The sequence below is a fragment of the Adelges cooleyi genome, unplaced genomic scaffold (assembly GCF_023614345.1).
Source record: "Adelges cooleyi isolate 19-005CV unplaced genomic scaffold, UGA_ACOO_1.1 ACOO_flye_CR_arks_rails_tigmint_CR_PRNA_247, whole genome shotgun sequence".
NCBI classification, from domain to species: Eukaryota; Metazoa; Arthropoda; class Insecta; order Hemiptera; family Adelgidae; genus Adelges; species Adelges cooleyi.
The window spans coordinates 6,013,681-6,038,010 of NW_026095912.1; the positions used below are offsets into that span (position 1 = coordinate 6,013,681).

General features: G+C 33.5%; 1 protein-coding gene across 1 annotated transcript in view; it reads left to right on the forward strand.

The window, feature by feature from the left end:
- The window catches only part of LOC126836745 (sex peptide receptor), a 159,215-nt gene that overhangs the window by 8,969 nt on the left and 125,916 nt on the right, over window positions 1-24,330 (forward strand). Inside the window, exon 2 of the mRNA XM_050570368.1 lies at window positions 16,432-16,573. The gene's annotated coding sequence lies outside the window, so the exon portion shown is untranslated. The remainder of the gene's footprint in view (window positions 1-16,431; window positions 16,574-24,330) is intronic.

Consider the following 24,330-nt stretch of genomic DNA (forward strand, 5'->3'; position numbering starts at 1 on the left):
CGCGATTATTGTAGTTGATGTGTTTAATTATTTTTCCACCTATAGTTAGTTCGACCAGTAAGAAGGTTTCGGGAAATGGCAATTAGACGGGCTCGCCGTGTATCCATCCGACGCATGTGAGAAGGCGTATGCCATTTTTCAAGACCTTTACAACGCCATAGCAATAAAGACGTTATATTAGTGTTCCGAAGACGGTCGTTCTCAGTTACAGCGATAAGAGATAACATATCCGTGATTAAAAATGTTTTCCTGCGGAGGTGAGAAAATAATTAGGGTTTTTGTTCGAAAACGCTTTTTTGCCTATCCTCGAGTCGGCCGATTGGGATTTGGCGTTCATTCAAAAATCTCATACACAAAACATACGGTACAGGCGAGCACGCATATGCACGTATGCAATTTACCCACAAGCGTCCCCTAACCGAGAACTTATACTCACGCTATATTTTATTGTGATCGTCGGGCGTTGTATGCGTTTGAACAAGTTTTACCGGATGCAGTCGACTTGGCGTGGACAAAATATAATATTATTATAAAATATGACTGGAGTCGGATGCGTGCGGTAGCCGTGTCCGTGACAATGCATAAAAGAAAAAGAAAGAAAAAAACCCCATGACACTATAACAAGCCAAGAATGAAGTTATGATTTTCTACTACCGCTGCCAAGAGCGGTATGAAAAATGTATAAGCGTCTGCGGTGTAGTACTATGTGATATTCTTTTAGAATCTAATAGAGACGGGTTCGGAGCAGTCGAATGCGATTTGCGTTTCCGAATGCTTTGGCCGACGTTTGTTTGTTTGTGTGTGTAACTCAATTCACTTGTACATCAAGTATTCATATTTCTGAGTGGTATCGGTTGCCGACGAAGAACTTCGCTGAAAGGAAATACGGCGGAAGAAGTCGTTATCAAAAAGTTTATCTTAAAAAAAAAAAATCAAACCAATATAATAAACTTTTGAAAATCATACCTAAAAATATTCGTGTCGACTTAAGAGATATTGCTTATGTGAAAAAATTAATGTTAAAACGAAAAATATTATATATTAGTAAAAAAAAACCCTGAATATAAAAAAAATACCAACAAAAAACATCATTTCAACACTTAATTATCTTTGGAATAAGCTATCAATTATATAGATTTGGTATGAAGTAATCATATTTTGTTTGTACTTTTGGATTGTATATTATTTTTTTAATATTATATTTTATTTCTTTATCAGTTTTAAACATATACTAAAACGAATGACATATTTTTTTCACAATAGGTAAATACAAATTTTAATTATTATAATATTTAAAACTTAAAATTCGACTTTTTGCACAAATCATGAAGTAAAATGAGAAATGGGAAAAAAAATGTTGAACATTTTTAGGACATGCCTTTGATTTTAACTTAAAATATACATTGATTTTTCGCTTAATATTGTTTTTTACCCACTTAGAACCATTGTTACCGATTTAATTTATTATTATAGTGCATTAGCTAATATGTATTGTTTAACATCATAAAGTGAAACCGTTGTGATATTATTATTTCACGTGCCAATAGGATACAATTTTTAGTTCTGGCTTGAAAACGTGTCGATTGCGGACTGGCCACTCGTTAATGTCGGGACAGCTTTATTGTTTATTTTATGTTCGTCCACGGTTGCCTAAATCTGTATGGAATCATTATATTATTGTGCTGAACACCATTGTCCGTCGAGTTGATAGTATATGTAGAAAATTGACAAGTGTACAATAATATCGTTCGGAAAATGACGATATGAATACACACGTTAAAATGGACTAGCAATCAGCGTACGGCTTGCACGTCAAGTCGACACAACTTGCTCAAAAAGCCCGACCGTCGTCACCACGTCACTGAACCGTGTACGACCTTTGCCAATATCAGGACAAGTATACAACAATAACGGTATATCAAACGACCAACGTCGCTTCTTTTATGTAGGTACGTCAAACGTACCGTGACGAGTCGTCCATTTGGATTCAACAAGTCACCCCGGAAAACGACCCTTGCCAACTTTGCAGTAATCCCCTCTTGTCCGCAGTATATACATACCACCCCGTATCACTTTGTATACCAACCCTCCACGCGACAAATAATCCGCCATTTTTCGCATTTGTCGTTTATCTCTTGCACGTCCTCCGCTTTTGACACTTAAGTGTTCAATTTCAGAGATCATTTTACGTACCGTAGACAACTCAAACCGGTTATCGGATGTGAATATTCGATAAAAAAATACTATGTTTTTATCTCCGTAATGTATGCCGCCGTTAACGCTGAACGGGAAGATTAGGAGGAAAATAACCAAAATACCATGAACGCCCATCAACAAGACTTGGTGACTCGCTAATGCATGTTACCACAAGTTATTTGTACACATCTCCAGAGTTTCACTCGTTTTCGGCATATGGACATAACAAAGCAAAATCTTACAGCGTTGCCGTAACCCAGCATAAGCTGATATAAATATGTTTTCTTGTCATGTCTTAATGGGAAACACGTTATGTTTTCATTGATAAACCAAACACTGTAGAACAAAAATATGTGACATCAAAATACAGTAACTGTACTTTAAACGTTCTTAAGTGCCAATCAAGTAGTTCTCTAGGGTCAAGATATTGTTTTGTAGAAGTTTACAATAGTTGGAATCTATTTTATTCGGATATAATACATGTAATGAATGTTATTTGTTAAATAACCACAAATATTTATTACGGTCGTGTTAGGTTTAGTACAGTTTAAACTACGGTTTATGATCAACTGTGTTTCCTGTTTTATCACAAGCTGATTTCACCGAATCGATCGCCTACTTTCTTATCCACAGACCAGAGTTCGGTCGAATCCACCCGTACGTTGCCGGCAAGGCGGAAAAATCGACTATTCTTTTCTGGGTCGTTTTCCGTAAGTGTTTTTCCTACACCGTGGCCCAAGTCTAAATCACGGATTTCGCGATACGAAGCACACGTTGCAGGGCTTAAACCGAATCACTAGCCTGCTGTCGCAAACCGAAGCACACGTTAAAGCCTTCCAAGTGCTCTCGTCGATATAAATATTATGATTTATTTGCAAAAGTATAAAATAAGCGATACGAAACAAAAGGAACTGTACAATAATATATATTGTAACAACAAATGTTAGGCTTAAAGCAAAACGCTCGAAAGCATAATATTAGTACACAAGAGGAAAAAGCTTATACTAGGAGAGTATAGGACGATTATGATATATTATATTATATATGCAATAATTTTGCTCCTCTTTTATTCAGTATACTTACAGCCGATCAACATACCCATCCAAATACAATTGTAGCAGAATTCACTGACGATAAAACAATCATTTTTGTTCAAAATGACCCTCAAATTGTTTTTTATCACTTGTAATTCCATTTCAAAAGACTTCAAACCTGGTACCGTAACTGGAAATCGAAATTAATAAAACCAAAACCTGCCGTATTGCATTCACTCTCAAACAAGGGATCTGCTCTTACATTACTTTAAATAATGTTCAAATACTATCCAATACTTTGGGGTACACTACCAAAAACTAAACTGAGCACACCACATACACTCCACTGAAATTAAATTGTACGTACGTCTTAATATTTTGGGGCAATTACTTAAACCGCTATAAACATAATATGGAGCCCAAATCTGGGGATCAGCTAAAAACTCGAATATTAACAAAATAAAATACTCCCTCTCATCACTAACGCACCACCTTATAAGTTATCTCAAATCATAATTATTTACATTCATATCTACAAATGAAAACTATAACCCAAGTTGCCAAGGATTACTAAAGTCGTTTAAACATCTCTCTGTAAAACCACCCAAACCCCTTTTGTAAAATACCTTACATTACCCAACAATCTACCTAAATGAATGAAGGTAGTGGCGCAGAGACTTTTTCTCTTCATAATTAATAAAAAACCAAATTTCTTCTTTTTTTCAAGCCAACCAAGCTAATTCCTTGTAACACTCATACTCATTGTACTTATGTTGTATAGATTGAATAAATGAAAAACAAAACATGCAATAGAGCTTTGGGTTTGCCGTTTCGACGGTACACTCAGCATTAAACGATTGTCGATTGTTTAATTAATCAAAGCTCAAGATTGTCGAGTCGTTTTTGTTGTTATTGTCGTGTACAGCGTTATCGTTTGTTCGTGTCTAAAAGCTAAGCCCGTCAAGTGCAGTATCCGCTCGTGTAACACTTAAAAAGACAAATAATTACTCTACCATCAACAAGTCGACCCGATTAAGCTGCTACAGACGCTATTATTGTTGTATCAGTAAGCCACTTTGTAGGTAGGCACGTCTTGTCGTCTGCAGTGTTTCTTTGTAAAACAATCGCTGCACCGCCGCCTAGGCCTGTGAGATCGCCGAGGGAAATCAAAAGCGTTTTATGTACATTTACTTGATTACATCCCGCGGTGGCGTAGGTATACTTTTCTTAATCGGGTTACGCGATAAATGAAAATTAATGGAACAATATACATATTATAACTTTTGTACCATGAGCTGTAATAATAATTCCAATTATCGAGGTAGATACTCTACCGGGAAGTTGGGCTTTGTGTACACAATGTACTTTGGCGGACTCTGCTTGTCTCGCTAAATCAAGCATCTATTCGGCGACTGCTGGCGGATAATAATTATTCCTCGGTCGAGTTGACAGCACGTTATTCGATCAGTATATCGGTGCGCCGCCATTGATAAGTATTGACAAATCTCCAAGTGATGAACCACTCGAAAATTACTGCACTTGAAGGCAAACATATTGAACGGTATTATACCGAGCGTGTGTTAGTAAACACCTCTAAGTAGTTCGCGTATATACTTCGATGTTCATAAAAAGCATCTGAAAAATTCTAACAGAACTCATTGGGTTTGGTAACATGACAATATTTTTTACTTTTCACTTCCTAGGCCCTTACAAAAGAATCATCTAATCCTCTGTCGCCACAAATCTCCATTTACCATGGTTGGATTTTTTTTTTATTAATTTTATTCATAGCACCCACACATTTTTTCGGTAATCCTCTATCTTGAAATCCCTCTACACTAGTCTCATTCGCTAGTTTTACCATTTCAGTTTTCTCTATTTTTTTGAACTTGCCCAGCTATTTCACAGTTGTTCCTCTCATTTTCCCGTCTATTGGCTTAAATCCCAAGCTACCTTTTATATATACGCTCATTCTTACTTCTGTCTACTCAAATCACTCTACACATTCATTATAACGATTTCAATCATCATTCATTACAAAAATTAAGTGATACCCACGTCTGCCAAAAGGCGACAAGTTACCTTTGTTACACATCTGTCAAGAACTCTGTCCCCTGGTAATTACCAGAGAACAAAAAATCACCATGATGAAATAAAAACGAAACACAGACAAAATTCAGAGTAATGTATATATAAATGGACTGAATCCCCATTCCCTGTCCGCCCATGCAATGCTTATCCTTTTTAATTAAGTTTTCCATTCGTTTTAAATAAGATAAAGACGACGAATTAAATTAGTACATTTTAACTATACTGTGTTATTAAATTATTATATTTATTATTATTAACGCCTTAGTTTTGGAAAATGATTTGTCTTCTTATTTGAGTACCTATTATAAAGTAATAGTATTGAAAAGACACGAAAGTCAAAACGGCGAGGAAATCTTTAAGCGTTAAGACATGTAAAACGGTAGTTGATAAGTTAATAACGTTACCTTTTGTCGAAATAATCTTTTCAGTAATTCTCGTTCTGCGCGTTTCCGTTGTGCGAACATTTCCTCTTCAAGTACTAATTTTATAAAAGCCTTTCGAAATTTCGTTAGATGGCCGTGATTCCGGTATACGTGCTTAATTATTGTGACGTTGTTAGTGCTATAATATGACATTTTATAATTTGAATTTATTTCGAAAAATGTGCGAACAGAAAATGAAAAGGAAACTAACTCAACAAAACGCTAATTAATAGGTACGGCTCGGGATAGACAAAAATAACAACTCACTAATTTGCTGCTGTGTATCAAAGATCTGGTACTCTGCTGAGACTGAAGAGTTTTCCCAGACACTTGGACTTTTGCAACAAAACTTTGCACAAATTTCGAAGAAGTTACAAAAATATACTTTTACAAACGATTTAAATGTGTCTCAGATTGATTGGACTCCGACCAATTAGCTGCGTTTTGAAGTAAATTTTTTTTAAATTTATTTAATAAAAGTCTAATTGTTTCAACATATAAATGTTTTTACAAGTACGATAAGTCCATTTTGATGTGTATAAAGAGTAAAAAAAAAAGAAAAAAAAAATGGTTAGTTTGGTGAAATATGAAAATTGACAAAATGATGATATAGTCTGTAGTGACATAATGTTCAATGTATTATACAGTTTGTAAGTGTTAGTAAGTGTTCGTTTCATTCTTCTCTGGCAGATAAAATGGAGTCCTGTAGGAAATATTTTGCACCTTCGGAATTCTGGAGATTAATGTGGACATTTTTTTTAATTTAAGTTAATTTTAACAACACTCGGCCGGTGCCACGTTTATTTTTATTCCAAGTCTTTCACTGAAAAATAAGTGCAGATACTTTGAAAGCACTAATTTTATATTTTAAGATTTTTGGTACTCCAAGCCCCCCCCCCCTAATCTCCGCCAATGCGAGAGAGAGTATTGACGAAACACCTTGTCAGTGTATAACGACCGGCTAACGAACTTTCTTTGTTAATGAACTGGCTTTTTGATTTTAACCGTATACAAGCCGTAGCGATCCGAACAAAAGGTTATGATGGCGCGTGCACGTTATCACCTGTGTCTTCACCTTCTCCCGTATAGGTACCGCCATATATAGCAGCCCTATATCGGCTACAGTGTAACAATATATGGCCCCGGGCGGTATGTGTGTGTATAATAATACACACAAAGTTTTTTCTGTAGGTATTGTGAAAGCGTAAAAACCATTTCAATGAAGTGTTTGACATTGTCGCGAGTGGAGTTTAAGGGTTTTTCTAAGTATCAGCCGGCAGACGTGTGGCAGCAGCGGGTGTGTTACGGTCGTTGTTTATCGCCTTTGGGCCGGTATAAAATATATAACTTTCGGTTCCGAACGGCGATTTAGCCAAGTCGTTGTAAATCTATGTGGTGTTAACTGAAAAAAAAACAAATATATTATGTATAATATACAACGCCGAGTGTATGGTTCACAGATTTTCCACCAGAAACACGTGTCTCTGTAAAATAATTTCATTTTCAAACTGCATAAACCTTACACCAGTCAGGCTGTGCTCGTGTAAATCAATAATATAATAATATTACAAATTATTATAATAATATATTGTGGGAATTGGCCTCTAGGGTTGACCGCGGTACACGTTTTATACAATTAACCGGTGCTGCGAATATTATGCCCATTAATAATCTCTTAAGTCCGGGGCAGTGTTAATCAAACCGTACTGATACAACAAAAATATCGTTTTGATCACACTCCCTGTGTGCATCCTACGGTCTCTGTGGGATTATATTAATATTATACTTGTTAAATATTGTTATTGTACTTACTAAATATTCGTGTTTGTACATCCGGTTCGGTCGCAACGCTTATGTATAAGGTAGAGAGTTAGAATTTACTTAAAATACAAAACTAATTTAAGAGGTAATTTAACAACAAAATGTTGACTTAGTTTAACTACTAGTAAACATATACATAACTATTCTAAATACCTTAAAGAAGTGTAATTAGTAAATAACAGTTATTTTTACATTTACACATGATGTTCTTTATAATAATAACAGGCATAGTATTAAAAGAAGTAGGACTGAGGTAGTCCACAATTTTTTGACCCAAAGATTTTTTTTAAATACTTTACTTTAACATCATACGCTAAATGTTGTCTTTTGTTTATCCTAGCGTTTATATTTTTCAATAACCCATGTTTTCTATTAACCATAAATACATTAAATAATTTAAAGATTTTACTAGTCGATCCTTCAAGAGTAGGTTTTTGTACACATATTCGAACTATTGGTCTTTGTTGGGTTGATAAAGGTTTCAGAGCTGTCCAATTAATATATTATTATATTTTATTGAACACCCAAACCTGTTATCACTCGGCCATTAAAGCAAGGCTAATATAATACGTCTTGCATTGAGATATAACAAAAATATTATCATTTGGTAATCTCAAGAGTTGGGAATACCGGTATTTTTTTTTTTCGTGGGTTCAATGTAAGAATTATTCCAAAGTGAATTCCTATTTGGTCACGTATCCTCGGGCTGGGATTCCTGCGTATATACTATTGATTTAAAATGGTCGTATGGCGACATTTTATTTACTCTTGTAAAAAAAACTTTTTAATCAACCCCGGCCTCGACGGGATCGTGCAATTTTCAGACCAGACCACACACTAATCTGCGAGCAACGCGGGTCAGCTTAATTTTAATTAAACCACCGAACCGTATTATTATTAGCCGTACGACATATATTAGTAGGACGACATCTGTATGTTATAATATAATATTATTATGTACAAAAAAATAAACTATAAATCATATATGCCTTGGCCGCATAAAGGTACTAACGTCACATTATAAAATATGTCTGACTAACTTTTGTGTCTCTCATTTTGACAACTATTATAGTTGTTTTTTTATTAATGAAATTGAATTTTTTTTTCGATCATTTAATGTACAATCTTTTTTTAAAATTTTTATTAGACTTATTAGCAATAACCTTTTTTGGACCGACTGTGTATTTATCTCACTATGTTTATAGTGATGATTATTTTTTAACTTAAGTTGAAAGCGAACAGGTTGCCTTCGTTTACTATATCGTAACGTGGCATGTATCAGTTAACGACTTTCAACCAACTCGTTTTCAAGACAAATATCCCTTTCCCCACCCCCTTCGACCCCGCAGTATGTGAAGTGTAAACGTTCAAATGGTACAAAAAACTATTGTCGTCCGTACAATTATTTTGTATAATATCTATTACCATTGCACGGTAAACACATTTGAGAAGACGGCGCTCGGGTTAGGCAATATTGTTACGCCACCGTGTATAACAACATGAGGTTGCCGACTGTTGTTCGATCTGGAATAATACTAATGATTATTTTTTTTTTTTTTCTAAATTTAATAGTAGTTAATATTGGGTATATCGTTTGTGTAAGCCAAAAAAATAATTGAATACACGCCGGAACGACAATGCCGTTATATTTGTTCTACCATTTAATTTTTTCAACGGTATAGCACAGCACGGTTCGGTGCCCAGAGCTATTATACTATATTGTTGTGTTTGGGTATTTCACTTTTAGCAAGGGTGCTCGCACACAGTGTAACGCTGTGCCAGTGCCATCAACGCACACACGATTGCACCCCGAAAACGTGACCGGCACGGTGAAAATCAAAACCAAAGCACGGTTCACTTTGCACGGGTTTTTCTTAAAAAATGTGTTATTCATTTGCAGCATTTACCTGGTAACTCTTTATGGAAAATAAAACTTATCCAAATTGAGTGTAACATTATACCGGGTGATACTTTTAACACCCCAGGAGCGCATACAATGAGAGGGGGGCAGGTGATGGGGCGAACGCCCCCTAGATATTTACTTATTTTATTGTGTTGTTAAACTGCATAATAAATTACAATAGTTTATAAAGAAAAAATTATTAAAACCTATTACTTAAAATATTTCGCTCTTTTTATTTTAAACGTTGTAGGAAATGTTGCTTGAACAATTTGTAGCTTACCAATTTTTGATAAGAATTATTATTATGGTTTTATAGAAGATGTTATTATGATACTCATACGAATAAATAAATTATGATTATATTAAATAATAACACGGCATCAAAATAAAACCAAAAAACGTTAAGGCTCGCTGAGGTATCATAAATTGATAAATTTATATTAATATGAAGATAGAAATGCAGTGATCAATAATTTATACGACATTAGTTTATGTGACATTGACTTCTTATACAACTTTTTTCTAATCCCCCCCCCCCCGGGATGAAGTAAATAAGCCCCTGTAATGCTCTCTCACTGTAGTTTACTCCTAAAATAATTGAAATTTTTTAGTGTTTCTTTTTGAAAAAGTTTTTATTTATGTTATAATACAATATTAGACCATACTCAAAGTTTTATCTTGTTTATTATCTACTAGAGCATTATCATAACTTTTGAAACTTAAACGGAGGACGATAGCAGAGAGGAGGATTATTTTTAACTGCATTCATTTCTCAACCACACTCTATCTCCCGTCCTATATATTATACTTAAATAACTTTAAAAATAATTATTGTTCAACACTGCTTACCGACCAGTCAAAATGTTCGTCAAATCATTCTTAGTTTGAAAAGTTAACAAAATAATATAGTCTTATCATTTAAGTTATCACTTATCAACTTATCATTTATAAGTTTTAAAAATTGATTAAGTACTAAAAAAGATAAACATTTTAATATTGTCCATTATTGTAATTTAGCATAAACAAAAATGTTTTCAAAAAAAAAAACTACAAAATAACAATTATTTTAAGAGAAAACTAGTTTAAGGCGTATTAAAGAATCACCCGGTGTGAGATCATATTATTCTTTAACAAATATGTCGAGAATTTCCTACAAAGTAAAATAATATCTTCGCAAAATTCCTTTTTGTTTTTTATCATGGAACATGCTTTAGTCTTGGCTTCCCAGCTCGAAAACGACACTAAAGAGCGTCACAAAAGTAGCGCGCCTACTGTAAAACGTATAAAAACACATAAGATGCCATCGAAATAATAAAGAGTCGCTGTTGTCATGCAAACGTTTTAGCCAGAACATTTTAGCCTTTAAGTTTTAAGTAGACTGTACCTTTTTTTTTAAACATTTACATATTATTCCTATGTATAAGTTCAGTAATTATACATAATTGAATGACGTTATGCAGAAAGCAACCAACCCACAAAAAAAAAATCGAGATTTTAGTTTAACTAGTGTGGTATAGTATACACTATTCCGCCAATCAATTGCCTCACTATATTAGTAATTTATTATGACATCAAACAAAAAAATATTCATAAAATGTAGTAGTTCAAATATTATTTTTTAACTATTAACAATGTATCGGTTCCCATTGCTGTATGAGTTAACGCGTTTATTTTTAACTTAAAATAATTAATTTTTTGTTTGATTTGTTAAAAACTTATTATTGAGTACTCGATAATTAGCATAATTATTCATATTAAATTAATTTTTTTTTAACTCGTTAAGCAATAATATTTTTACATTAACTTAATTAATTATTGGCTATGGAAATGTCGAACATTTTTCAAATTTAAAACTATTATTATTTTTTAATTGTATTTTACCATAAACAACTGTAAATCGATTTGAAGTTTTTTTTATATCTGTATTATGCTTACTTTTTTAACGAGGAAAACCTAATAACTTGATAGCACACTTTCTTGGCTACATCCAGGCTCTATTCTTACAATTTTAATCATTTTAACTTTTTATATACATTTTAGTAAAAAGCTACTCTCCTTTTTAACTCAGAAAACTCACTGGTATCAATGACTACTTTTCAATTGGCAAATATTTTTTTGAGACATTTCGCTACGGTTCCGTGAAATCATTTTCCCCTAATATCTGGATGGTAGTAAGGCAACATGTGTTGTAAGCGAAATTGAACCACTTGACATTCTGTGTGTATCTGGTCATCTGTGCAATTACACTACGTCCTTGGATAGCGTCTATATGGGGATTCGAATTTTTCCCTATAATGTTACCAGCATGTCTAGATGAACTCATTGCAATTTTATAGTAATTGGGTTTGTTTTAATGGGAATTTTTTTCTCGAGATAACTCGAACGTAGACATTTGAAATTTGCACAATGTATGTAGTCGACTGAATTCGATATGTGTTGAAATTGTCGGCTTGTAAAAGTTATGACTATTTTCACTGTTATCGCAGTCCAACTTTACCTTTTGACGTTATTACTTTTTAATACCGTTTTGGCGTTATACCGCGACCAGGGCGGACCGGACGTGTTTCAATAGCGGGGGTTAGGTCCTATTTAGTGGCCGGGTGCCGCCGTGCTGTGTGCCGGAGTCGTAACTCACATGAAATCGGTAATTTATGTGATACGAGCAGCGTATAGCCGGGCTGGTACCGGTGAATTTACGACCGTCCGGCCAACGGCACCCAGCAGCAGTTGTTCACGGTTTGTTACAGTTGACACCGGATAACATTGTGCTGTACTCGAAGAAAAAACTAACCTAGTCATTTTCTAAATCTCTAACTGAAAGTCAAAGTGTAACGCGTTTGTCCGTTTTGGTCAATCGTCGGCCTCTAAGCACAGGGGTTGTTTCATGGGCTGGTTTTGAGATAGTGTTCGCGTAGACGTTCATGACGGTACCGCCGCGCCGCGCACGTGTCTCCGAGGAAAACCGCAGACAGAGGTAAATTATTTTCACAAAACAACCGCGTGCCCGGGTCGACCGCCAAAGGGGGTGTATGGTTTTCACGGCGAAACCCAACGCCTTATTATATTAATCTTTCTCGAAGGGCCGACAATATTATTAGTTTGTTCGGTGTATGAAACGCGGCCGCAGACGGCCTTGGCGCAAATGGAAAACGTCCGTCGCCTAAATGTAATATGTCTTCGACCAATCGTTAATTGCATATACTATTATTTGGCTTTTTCCACACTCGGGCCATCGACACGGTCCCGGGCATTGAATGGGACCAAGCGGCAAAATGACAGTTTTTTCATACCCTAAATAAATGTATATGCAAGCCGTTTAACGCCGCCGTGGTGGTGAGTGGCACCGTGAAAGTCAAAATTCCATTAAACCTAGTACAAACCACTGCAATTCATTTTTGAAAAATCGTTCAACATTTATGTAGGTGCTCAAATCTAAGCACAAGTATAATAACTGCGCAGCCATAGAATGGACTCGAAATGAAACAAAAAACATATTCGAAATCGTTTGAATTAATAAGAACCTTATATAGTGAGCTATGCTAAAAGAACCGTCATAATAATTTTCGGATGAGCGCATAAAGTCAACAGACGTTTCCGCGAACGAAGTAGGAATTCGAATCGATAGAATGAAACAATATACATGACTTATTTATTGCTATTTTTCGAAGAAATTTCATAATAGATTTACTCGTGTGTACATAAACATCCGTGTTCAATGACTATTATCACATTACATCTCTCCCATACTCGAAAGCGAGTAAGATATTAAACATTATTATTGAAAATACAGTAAAAGAAATATAGAACGAAAAATGACATTTCAGACTAAAGTTCTTGTTCATATATTTTTTTATATTATGACATCATTTGAAAAAAATACACTTCCCGCCAACAAATAAAATACAACAATAATATTAAAACACACATAAATACAAACGTTTTGTAATGCATTATGCAATTTTTTTTTTCAAATTTATACCGACATTTGAATTAAGTCATTTACCAAAAACGCATTGCAAAAAATTACCGTTAGAACGCGATGTAGGGTAATCCCCCGAGCACTACAAAATAGCATTGCCAGACAATAGAGTCGTCTTCACGGCTCCTCCCTTAACAGCCAGTGGTCGTCTATATGTTTGTTATTGTTCTCGGTACACTATAAAAATGTATTAATGCGTACCGGGAAAAAAAAAATATATATATTAATAATAAATCTCGAAACAATACTGATAGCATTTCCCCATTTCTTGACAATTTTTCGGCTCGTAAATTAAATTTTGTTTTATCGGTAAATCGGTTTTTAGCTATACGTTTTAACGTCCGACTGATTCTAATGGTTTCTTCTAGCCGAATATCCATTGGAATTGCTGAGTTTTCCAGAAACACGGTTTAACGGCAAAACACACCGCAAAACTTCTGTCTTTTTTTTTTTAAATAATTGTTAAGAGAACGCTATACACCCGTAATTTATTATCAAAAATGGTTTTACGGGGGACAAAAATGTAAAGGCGGTATTTACAGTAACCGTATACAATTTTCACAATGATTACAGTAGAACTTTATCTACAGGGAAACGTTTTTATTTTATTTTTTTTTTTTGATAACCTAAGCAAAATCAAAATTATTCATTTGTAAAGATTCATTTTTCCCCATTTTTTCGTTTGCTTATAAAAAGATATTAAGTATAGATATCATAAACAAATAAAAATGCTACTCTATAGATTTTGAAAATTTGGTAAATCTACTGTTACCTAATACTGTGGTCTCACATACTTGTCCCTCGCAAAGCAGCTTTGTTGGGGAAAACATTGTAATTTATTCTATTTAAATGACTATGATTGGCAATCATTAAAGTATCCTCATTACTGATTACACTAGGGTTCAAACTCTAAATTAAGATTTTGTCAAATGTTGTATTCTTTCTGGAACAAATAATATAGATAAGTTTGCAGAGCTTAAAACCAAATGTACAGGATAAAACAAAATATTATTACGGTCGGTGTCACATTAGTAACGTTCTTATCCGATACAGAAACCATTTTTTCAGAAACCCTTTTCCACGGGTGCGCGATACGAGCTCATGCATAAAGTCACCTTACAGTTTTTAAAAGCTTTCTGCCGTATTTGAATGATTAAATTAAGCTGCACGCCTGTTTTGTCTGCTAAATGAAGTCTTTCGTTTGCGTTGCGAAGACTCGGTCTATTGAAAATGCTCTTTTGCCGTCGATAATAATTATATTATTCTAAAATTTGTTTAACTTTTAAAGACATTTTAGACTAAAAGCAGTATATGAACCGCTAAGGCTTTTATCCAAGAAAATCTCATTGGTTTTTAAAACAAACGGTAATATTATTACCGTCGGTAAAAAGCCTTTGATAGTATTAAAAATTATTGCATTACGCTGTTTTCCATATTATAACGTACAACTAGCATTGAGACTTATCTACCGCAATAATACTCAAAGAGTAATAACAAAATGCAATTATATAGTTATAAAGTACAGACATAACGAATCAACGACAAATCCAATTACTGACACGGCAAAAACATGTCATGAATCATTAAAATACCTTCTCGACTTGGCATCGAATATAAAAATACAGAAAACTTTTTATGTAAAATGTATTCCAAATTGTAAGAAAAGAGATGGTGTGTTGCTTGTAGAGTTTGTGTGAGATTTAACTAATAGCAGCCGAATTTCTTATTATGCATGGTTTTTAAGTTGATCGAACTTAAAACCCAAAGAAACGAAGATACTAACGGACAATTGTTGTTGGAAATAAACTAGAACAACCTCTTGCGGAACAGTTTTACAATTAAAGAAAGCCATACCAGTAAAAATGACCTCGAGTAGATTGACATGAAATGGCTGGAGTTCGGTTTCCAATACTGTTTATATTTGAATAATGTATGAAGTAATTTTAGGAATTCCAAAAGTATTTACATTGGACCTAAAGTTGAATGGGAATTTTTAATTCAATTTTACTGAAAAGTGTAACTTAATGGTTAAATTAAAAAGTCTCGAGATGAAACATAATATTATAAAACGATCGTTTAATCGTTTAATAAAATTTAAGATTTTTAAACTCACTTATCTACTGATTTTTTTTTTTGGCAGTTCAACTGAGTGATATTTTATAGTAGGCTTTTTTTTCTTTGGTCGTAACGTTTAGATTACACAATTTTATTTCATTACGAGTGGTTGTAAAATTGTAGAAGTAGTGAACGTTATTTTTTTTCCTTTATATCATTATGTGTCGATTTGGCGTGGGAGAAAATGAGTGACTTTGTAGTGAAAAGGAAATTGATTACAAAAAAAAAAAAAAAAAAGAGAGACATATTAGCTGATGCCAAGAGTACCAAGAAATACTTTGTAATTTAAGTGAATCTCGAAACAATAATGTTCAACTTGACCGTGTCACGACATTTGTTGTATGGTCAAGTGGGTTACAATATAATAGTAATCGAATAAAATACCACATTTAACAAAACCCATTCTGTTTTTGAAATAATCGTATAATTATTTTCATTGAAATCGAACACAATGAAACCTAAGAGCTTAAGTTTTTATTTATCTACTAACATTTGTATTTGTCGACTCACTTCTGGCACGTGAAGTCCGACAACATAATCCTCACATTTATACTATTTTTCGGTCGTCGCTCACCCACTCGAGACATCTTTATGTTTCCATTAATAACACGTGTCTTATTCGGTCTATTACCTATGTTTTTTTCAACCTGTCCGTTTCAGCTCATTCTCTCTCACGCATTAGTACAATTTTTATTTTTTTTTACACCACACTTTGTCTGACCGTTTCTAGTTTCAATCACATTTAGGTACATCACAAATATATGTGTGTATATTTTATAACTATAATATTATATCGTATTTCGTTTTAATTGTTATAGAGAAAAAAAAACGTTGAAATTGTATGTATTTTTTTGTTTTTTTAATGTACAGTTGTGTCTGCTTACTTCGGCGTAGACGGTCGGTGGTGTTATTGGGTCGTACAACCACCACAAAACCCAAGAATCAACCAGTTCACTGCATTGATCTGAGACCGGATTTGGATAGCGTTCTCAGACTTCACGAGTGAGATCAGGTATGTACATTTATTATTATTATTATTTAGTTGAATTCACAAACGGTGGTCTGCTCGCTCCGGACGACCGACCTTGCCTAACCTAAGCACAGGATTTAGAGTATCGCATAGCTGTTGCTGGTCTTTTCGAAACAACATTGTCTTAGGTTTAAAGGAAAATTTAAGACACGGCCATTTTAGTATGCAAGATAACTAGCGAACGGTTCCAACGTATAGGCTTAACACCGCGGTAGGTATTAACGCCATTGTAAACCCCATTGCTGTTTACACGTGGAACGTCGCCGGGGCTTTGGGTTCAGTACCCTTAGGCGACAGCGCCTACCCGAAAACGGATAATTACTTATCTACTACACCGTCGGGCGGTCATGAAAAAAAAAATCCATTATAACTATGACACCTCAATTCGTATTATGATCAATACGGTAAAGTCGTAAAAGACAGCGTTGGGCGGTCGACGGGCTTCGGTATAAACTTTAATTAGATCTTGGCAGGACTGACATTAATGGTGTTACACGCCCCTGCGATTGTCTGCGCTTAAACGGGTGCAACAGTCATCTCGTTTGTTCGATAAACGTTTTTTTCCCCCGCTAAAGTACAGAAAATTCAATTGAGATAACGCGTTACACCGTCTGTGTTTATAAGTAGTCTGTATTGGTGCGTAGACAATTTATATCCGAGCGAGACTTTTATCGAAAAACGAATTTATGATAAATAGGATACGATACGCAGATTAGGTTTTAAAGACTTTTAAAGAGATATAGAGCATCTACCACTTATTATTGTCTTACCTAAAGAATATAAATTTCCCGAGCTGCGCTGTACGTTAGTAAAATTTTAAAATTGTATTTTATTATAATATATTATTTATTATATTAGGTCTCTTTTTTTAATGGAATATCGAAAAAAACAATTCAGTTATTATTAAAAATCCGCTATCGTACTGCCTTTAGAAATATTAGATTCTATGAATTTGATACTGAACGTTTTATGTCCGCTATGGTAGTCTAATAAAAAATTTAATTATACCAATAAAGAATCCTCATTACTGTACTAATATAAATAAATATACTTTAATGTTAGCTTAAAACTAAGATTTTGCGTACATTTGCCTATAAAAAGTACCTATCTCAAAAAATGACGTTGTATCGTCCTCTTAAGTTTTCTTATTTACTGGAAAAAAATGTACATTATGCCCTTTTAATGTTGTTTCTCAGATTTAATCTAAATTAAGCCTAAAATTACGACTTATTCATTAACATTTTTTCGAAGATTTTGTTGTTAGCACTGGTAAAATTTAATTTAACAGGTTTTGAATATGTGTAATGTTATTTTCTAGCTGAATCCCTCGCATCAAATAATACATTTACCACTTGGACTACAGTTAATCAATTAACTTTGACCTCCGTAAATTGTTTTAGCTCAAATCTCGTTCGAACCAATTGACGTAACAGTACAGCATTAGATCAGAACTCAAAAATCGGTTAAGTATTTTTTATGACCTATTCAGCATTAAATAGCCTTCGATCGCTCAGCGCATACTAATTGTCGGATTATCTTCCATTGTTATGTCAAACTGGCTGTCTGCCCTCGTAAAATTTGAATAAGCTATACGGTTGCCGGCATTCGTTCTGTACAGTCGGTTCACCCTCTGATAAATAAAGTGCTTTTTGTATTTAAATTCCAACTCGCCGAGCCTGTGCATATTATCCTTTGAGGTGCCGGATGCGTTCGTTTTTCTGACGTTTTCAATCACCCCGTCTTCGACTATACTTATTATCATGCAAGACAAACTTTCCCACATACCGAATACTATAATGATCAAATGCATACATTTATATTTTTATACACTCTCATGTGAAATTACAAGTTTGTGAAAAATTGGATACTACCTACTCCTTTTGACTGTTCATGAAAAATAAAGGAATGAACAATATCAAAATATTACCGCCAACGTTGCCAGTAAATTTTTAATTTTTTTTAGATTAATTTCTGTTATCACCCCGCTACTTCAGATGATTATTTAAATCCGAACAATGTCCGCAAATGCTGTCAAAATAATTATGTTTGAATTGCTTGACTTTACACAATTTAAATTATATCTATATTTTTATAAAACCCGACCAATTTATTAGTATTGTCAATTACACACATAATTGTGTCTATAAATTCTTAAACTATACAATCCTAAAATGATTGGTATACTTAAAGTCATTGTTGTTGGTTGACTTTGAAAATATACTTATACTATTATAAAGAATCATCATGGTAACGAAATAATATTATTTATTCTGTTTTCTGTTTTATAATCGAACATGTAGTTAAACGTTTTTTGAAGCGTTTTCACAGAAATTTACTGTTCTTTTAACAATAATAATTATTCAGAAATACTTTTACTACTATAGCGGAACAACTTCAAGAAAACCTTTCAAACAATTGATATATCATAAAGGTTTTAAATTTGTATTTTCGGTACTAAAATACCGGGATTTGCCCTGAAGAGGATAATATTGTTTGTTTAGGTCTAGAAAGATAGTTTGGTCTTGAGAACAATATTTATGCGTCCTCGGCCTCGGGGTCGAAACGAGAAATTCACGTGCTTAGAAGTTCAATGGTAAAAAAATACAGCCAAACGTTGAACCCGTATAAAATATAGCAATCTAGTTCCGGGAACGAAAATAATGCACGAGTAGGATGGCCAAAAATAAAATTATAATAAAACAATAGGTCTTTATATAACCCGTATCCTGATTTTTGTTTTCAGGGTTATTATTATTATTTTTTTTTTTTGTAACCCTTCGACCGAGCACATACATAATAATATATACGCCACACACAGAACCGTACCTCGTACTTAGGGTTATTATTTTTTTTTGTTTTTCATTCGGCCGTTAGCACTTTCCGAAGGCCATTACACATAACGTGTAGAGAGACGGTCGCGAGGGTTCGACCCCGTAAGCGTCTGACATCTTCACCTCTGAGCGAGGAAGTCCATTTTTTTAAAAAATAATTTACCTCTAATAGCAGAAAATCCCTTACGTTTATCCGGTACAGCTTAGAACGTTTTAGCTGTGAAAAGTTTCATTTAAATCTTTAAGTACAATTAAACAATACATCCGAATACTGAAATATACTAATAAAAATGAAAATGAATATTAAACGGCAATATTGCCCCATAGTTGTTTATTTGTACAATTAAACGCCATGTTCGTGCGCTGTACAAGATTTTCTCAAATAAAGTTTTCTTAGTTAAAGCCAAAATTTCTTAAGGCGTGAACGATGAATGAGCCTTAAAACTATTTTATATACTACTTAATCGAGTTTTCACAGGATTTTCAGTCTTTAATATTATACAACTGTATGATATTAAAATGTCAAAATAGTTTCAGTTAATACAAAAACAATTTATTCCCGAGCTGGTTTAATGGGATTTTTTTATTATGACAATTTTTTTTTTAATATTCTATTTGCGAATATTTTAATATTGCAAAAAGTTTCCAAACTCTTTTCGGAGAAAAAAAAAGAGGTACATTAACGTTTTACACGTTTTTCGATTTAGTTTGAATACAATTTTCATAACTAACGAATCCTCCGCAAGAACAACGGAAACGTTATCATTGCGTGTCAACTAAACAACAGAAAATATTACAATAAACATTGCAAAGCTGAGAATTGATATTAATATAATAAAAAATTATTTAAATGAAAGAGATTCCGACGATTTATGTTCTCGGAAACTCTAAACGAATCGTATTGTTATAACAACAAAATGTTTCAATTTGCAATTTAAAGAAGGTACAGTGTTTTTATTTTTCCAATGGAATAAATTATAATGCATAATAGACGCTATCGAGTTGTAAAGATTCGTCAGTTATTAACCAAATATTTGATTAAACAAAACGAAAGTTCATAAAAATCAATCCCATAGCGGTAAGTTTTTATACATTATGTTTTATATTATGCTACATTTCTCGAACGGTTGGTTCGTTTGCAGTTCCTCGACCGACTGACTAAAAATAAAAATAAATGATGGAATTAATTAGATTAAAAATTTCATAAGGATTTATTTTTGGTAATTCTTTAACAAAAAAATTAACATTATCCACTAATACTTCACTATTTACCATACAACAATAGGACATTCAAGAGATAATTTTATTTTTAGTAAATACTACAACAGTGCTTCATGTCCTTACTGATTCAATCGAGTTTTACCATTATGGTTTCGTTCACTTTTATAACATCTGTAGCTGGTCAACAACTTAATCATATTAGTATTAAACTACAAACACTTATGACCAATTCAAAAATTTTATGTACATATTGTGTGATAGGATAACGTTTCATCATATAGAAATTGTTGAAATGCAAGCAATCGCTCATCTCTTATACAATAAATGTATAAGACAAAATTAAAACACAACCGAACCCACTAAGTAATTACATCTTTCCTTCTTATTGTTGAACAAATCAAACGAAGTAAAAACAAAAAGCTGACTCGTTAGATAGCAGAAAATATGTCGTTCGAACAAACGCCGTTTTTGTTTAAATAAACAAACAAAATATTCCGAGCGGCATTCTTTATAATTTGAAATACTACCCTCGACGGCTGGAAGGGAAATAAGGGTTGAACGAACAAAAAATGTACACTTAACTTGTATTATATTATTATGTAAATTACGAATCCAGAATCACATTGTATAGCTGTTGATATGAACAATTCATCTTCGAATAAACATTAATCGGTTTAACTTTGCTACCGACATATTGCCTAACGTGGTCAGAACATAGAGTAATAATATAAAGAGATGGACTAACATGTTATATTATTAGCTTGTATGCGATACCTAGTGAAGTAAACAGTAGGCCTATAAAACCTGTATGGCCACACAAAAGAAAAAAAAAGTCCACATTGTTAAGCGATTGGTACCTACTCTAAATAATAAAATATATTTTTAACCCATTATTTTAATGATGCTTTTGTTAGATACCGTTATCGTTGATTTCTTATCACCACGATGTATGTTTTTTCTTCTAACTAGATAGACTGACTTTAGTCATACTGTACTAAACCACTATATCCACCCCTCTGATATGAACTCGCCTTTGGGTACGGAAAAAGGCGATTAAAAATAATGTCCTTCTCTTCGGATTGTTTTACATAATATTAAATATTATTACTGTGGTTGCTAAAACGACAGATTTGGCTGCGTATGCGCTTTTTACCGAACACTTTTTTGCGGTTGAACAGCCCGCAGGATTGCTTTATGCGTTTTCGACCGGGGTCTTGCAGTACAATAATATATTATTATTATTATTATATACCGAGGTAACCCTTGCGGGTCTTTGCGTTTTTGTGCACCGTCGGAGGCCGGGCACGTATGCTCTCCTTTGTCAGCGGTAAAGATAAGCTTGACGACCGCCCCCGCGGTAGCGCCGCAATAACAACGATATTATATTACATTATTACATTTTATACATCATTTATTATACATAAATATATATATATATATATATTATAGTATATTTACAAAAACATCACGGCGGCAATGTACGAAAAGGGCAGGGTAGTAAATGAGTAATTTATCACAGCAGGCGGCCGACTGTGCAAAACTCGACCTTACCCGACCCCACATCTCTTTCATGAAACCTTCCTCGGTGTTTTACACTTTTTGCCATCGTTATCCCTATGTATTTACATAATAACAATCAGCGTCTGGGCAAGATAATGAATATTTTTATATCCAGATAAAAGATAACGCATGTATACTGTAATAATATAGTATATTTTGTCTCTGTCCGAGATGCGCTTACCCAACATGCTACTTACATATTCGTATACTTTTATCTTGATGAAATTGTACATTCTACATGCAACATGACTCTTGATACTCCATTTGTACATTGTATTTGATTTTGTTTACACCGTTTGTATTTTTTATCCCATCGACTTAAAAACCGCATATTTTTCAAACAACTCAAACACATTTCCCGTCAAATACTTAGATTTTGTAACTAATTCCAAATAATTATTGATAAATTGAATACAAAATTATGTATTGCAAACACATGTCAAAAAGCTACCCCTACTCGAGGAAATGGTTAGTGATTTTTTTTTCTGTTTTCACTATAATATATCGCTAGCACTAAATTACTGATCTAAAAAAATTCCCAGCGAGTTTGGAAGTAATAAGGTTTAATATTTTTATTAAAAACTATTGCGTGCCGTAATTTAAAAATTAAAAAATGTTTTACAAGTTTTTTACGATTGTGCAGGGAAAAACTTTTTTAATTTTCAACCATATTAAGTCTTATCTTTCAGGTAAGATGAAATATAGCATTACTACATGAAAAAATGGTTCAGCGTTTTGGAAACTATCGTAATAAAATAAACAAAAATTAAAACACATCATTATAAAAAAAAAATACCTTCTAAACTCCGAATTGAAGCCAATAATTGTACCAACACTCAGCATGAATGATTATACAAATCATTGATACAATAATTTATGGGGTGATAAATGTGTTAAGTGACATTTTTTTGTAAAATAGTTTTTTGTTTGAATTTAGTAATAAAAATAGTTTGAATGAATGAAAGTGTTAAAATATTTTACACAATTTAACAAAATATTATAACAGTTGAATGTTGAACTTAAAAATTAAAAAAAATCTAAGCATTTGAACATACCTATACATACAACGACTAAAATGTTGTCTCCTTAACGGTTTTGAAATTGTCAGTTAACACATTTATCTATACACACACCTTCATTATTTTTGTGATGTTAGTGTTAAGACGATTTTTTAGAATTATTTACCTAAATGTATCATTGGCCGTATTGTATTGTAATGGAAATGTTACGGCAGGATCAAATCAATTTAATAAATAAAACACTAATTAGATAAAGACGTTGTCGCAAAGTACTCAACGAACGGGTATAACAAAATAAAGAATACATTATACTATATTAATGGATTATACAAAGTCGGACGGGATCAAGAACCCGAAGGCAGTTTTATTTACTAACGGATGTTGCAAGTCCAGAATGATTTAATTTTGTTTTTTTGTTTTTTCGGCTACCGACGCCCCAACACTCGGTGGTTGGTTTAATAATAGAATATGATATTATTCAAAAGCTCGAATTACTTTTTCTTCTCTCAGATTCCTATTTTCTTCCATGTCGTTAAACGTATTATCGTGTGCCCGCCCCGCCGTCGCTGGCAACTCTTATATTTTGCTCGAAATCATTTCCAAGGTCGATGGCGACTTTTCCTTTTGTTGTGAACGTTTACTTTTTTTTCCCCCTCGTCGCCTGTCGTCGGTATTTTTTCTATATTATAACCAAACCGGGAAAACGAAAGAAAAATAAATTGCATTATCATGTTATATACAATAATAGTAATAATAATAACGACAATAATACAGTGGTCATTGGACGATTGTGGAGTTGATGGTTTGTTTGTTTGACGGAATATGGGGGGGGGGGGGGTGGAGTGGCGAAAGAAAACAAAATAGAGTTTATATAAGAAAAGTAAGTATCGAGATTCGCCGACATGCCCAAAAAGCACAATCGCCGTCGCGGTACATTTATGGAATACAACGAAAACTAAACGAGATCGAATTTTTTTTAAGTATGAGAGGAAATCATAAAAAAAATCACTTAAGAAAAAAAAACAGTTGAGCTTGTATCATCGCCTGTCGAAGAGACGGTGGTGGGCAACGGACATCAGTTGTGGTAGTATAAGTGTTTAGTGTTTGT